At 47.9% G+C, this 2759-nt stretch overlaps 1 pseudogene; it reads right to left on the bottom strand.

Moving 5' to 3' along the window:
• Positions 1-28: 28 nt before the first annotated feature.
• LOC102017544 lies at positions 29-1545 on the bottom strand (annotated as a pseudogene).
• Between the last annotated feature and the right edge of the window lie 1214 nt (positions 1546-2759).

Here is a 2759-nt window from a genome sequence, read left to right as displayed (position 1 = left end):
CAAGGTTTATTTAGTATTGTAGTTGGTATGACACTTGGTTGGACTGTTCACAGGTAGATCTTTCCTTTTTTCATTATACTGCAATGTACACTACTGATACATATATAATACACAAAATAAAATCCTTTGAAACGGTTATGCACAAGACATGCAATACTGGATTTGTACACTGGATCCCAGGCTGTGACCAACTGGGGAAAAGCTCAGACAAGGCTTGGTTGGTGAAGCTGTATAACAGAGTAACACATCTATTTGAAGGGCAACTGGAGCCTGTGCGGCATTGGCTGTGGTGTCTCAGAGGTGGTGGGCTACTTTATACTAACCAGGACTATGCAAGTGCAAGTACCATCCGGCATCAGGATAGAACTGCGGGGCTCTGTGAACCACTTCTATTTCTAACTGTGGAAAGCTGATATTTTCCCCAGGCCATCTTTATAATACCACTTCAACCACACACTGATAAAAAGGACAACTGGCACAATCTCCAGCTAAACCCTGCTGCAGCCTAGACAGTGACATGGGGACACTGCAGACTAAAAGTGCAGCTCCTTCTGGATCGACCACAGGGTATCCATGCTCTTCTTCAAATGCCCCTCTTCCTCAGGAGTCATAGTCACCTTCACAACATCGGAGATTCCATTTTGTCCCAGGACACAAGGGACGCTAAGGAAGACATCATCCTTTATTCTATAGAGTCCCTTAATCATGGTAGAAATTGGATGCACCTTCCTAAGAGTCTTCATTATACTTTCTGCCAAGTCTGCCACAGACATTCCAATGGCCCAGGATGTGTAGCCTTTCAGTTTGATCACTTCATAAGCACTGTCAACCATCTGTTTGAAAACCTCTTTCCAATGCTCCTTATTCCCACCAGTTCCTAATTCTGGGTGTAGATTCTTCAGGGCGACACCAGCAACATTCACTCCGCTCCACACAGGGATGCTGGAATCTCCATGCTCCCCGAGGATCCAGCCATGGCATCTCAGTGCGTGAACTCTCAGCCTTTCCCCCCTCAGGTAGCAGAACTGGGCTGAATCCAGGTTGCAACCACTTCCAATGACATGGTTCTTGGGAAAGCCACTTATCTTCCAAGCCACATAGGTCAAGATATCCACTGGATTGGAAACAACAAGCAACTTGCAGTGTGGGCTGTACTTTACAACAGTAGGAATGATGAACTTGAAGATGTTCACATTACGCTAGGCTAGATTAAGACAGCTCTCTCCCTCTTGCTGATGTGCCCCAGCTGTGATAATAACCAGCTTGGAGTTTGCAGTTACGTTATAGTCTTTGCCAGAGACAATTTTTGGTGTTCTAAGAAAAAGGCTGCCATGCTGGAAATCCATCATCTCTCCCTTCAATTTGTCTTCCATGACATCAACAAGAGCAAGTTCTTCTGCCAATTCCTTCATTAAGTCTGATGGCACAAGCCATGCCAACAGCACCAACCCAGACAACTGTAATCTTATTCTAGGGCACCTGTTCTTCCTTAAGGAGATTCACAATCAGCTGATCCTTGAGACTGGCCATCTTGAACTTGGAGCAGAAAGGAACTGGGAGTGCATGTGGGGTAGTCATCGGGGCATGTAATTCTGAGGTCTGGCCTCGGCGGCAGCAGCTCCAGCCTCTATTGTTCATTTTGAGTTTTATTTACTCTTTCATGTTCTTACACTAGGGAGACAATATGATGTTTACACATGTGGGTCCAATTTATTTCACTTATGAGTATAGTCTCTAGTTCCATCCATTTACCTATAAAACCTTGAGTTGATCTTTTTTTGTAGCTGAATAATACTCCATTGTATGAAAATACCTCCTCTTGTTTATCCATTTCTCAGTTGATGGGCATTTGTATTGTTTTCAAGATTTAGCTTTGACATATTGTGCTGCTACAAGCATGAGTGCACAGGGGGGCTAGGCTGAAGCCCGGACATCCTCAGGAAGCTGAGTGAGTCACTGCTGCACCTCTCTGACCAGCGTGTGAGGCAGAGGGAACACTGAACACCCTCTGGGGCCTTGGTGGCTACTCGCCACACCCATAGTGTGTCTGTGGCGGCAGAGCTTAACCCTGGACATCTTGAGGAAGGCTGGTAGGCACTGCTGCTCCTCTCTGACCAGTGTGTGAGGTAGGCGTATCCCTGGGCACCCTCTGGGGTCTTGGTGTATACATCCCACACACATAGTGTGTGCAGGTGCTGGGCTGAACCCCAGACATCTTTAGGAATCCTGGTGAGATGCTCCAGTGCCTCCCCCACTAGTGTGTGATTCATGTAGAACACTGGACAACTTCTGGGGCCTTAGTGGTCACTCCCAGAGCAACCCAAACCCCCCTGGGAGACCAGCTGAAACCTGGACAGAGTCAGCAGCCTCAGGAAGTCTACTCTTACCACTTTGCTGCCAGTGTGGGAAGTAGACTCTGTCCTGGGCAATGTCTGAAGCCTCAGTAAACCGTGACCTGCATCCCCCCTACACTTGTGGAAGCTGGGCTGAACCCCAAACAGCTTCAGGAACTACAGTGAGCCTCCCCCACACTACCCACGTGCCTGGGAGCCAACTGAATGCAAGAAAGTTCAGGAGCATCTGGGACCCCACCTTGCCACCACTCACCAGCACAGCAGCTGCACTGAGCACTGGGGATCTTCAGACACTCACCCTGCCACTCACACAAAATCAGGAGAGTGAGGCTGCACTCCAGGGATCCTCTGGATCTTCAAAAATGACAACACAAAGGAGCCAAATGCAATCCCAGACCTCCACAC

This window comes from Chinchilla lanigera, unplaced genomic scaffold (assembly GCF_000276665.1).
Source record: "Chinchilla lanigera isolate Chin_1 unplaced genomic scaffold, ChiLan1.0 scaffold00057, whole genome shotgun sequence".
NCBI classification, from domain to species: domain Eukaryota; kingdom Metazoa; phylum Chordata; class Mammalia; order Rodentia; family Chinchillidae; genus Chinchilla; species Chinchilla lanigera.
Note: the sequence above shows the minus strand (reverse complement) of the source record. Positions and strands in the feature narration are given on the sequence as shown.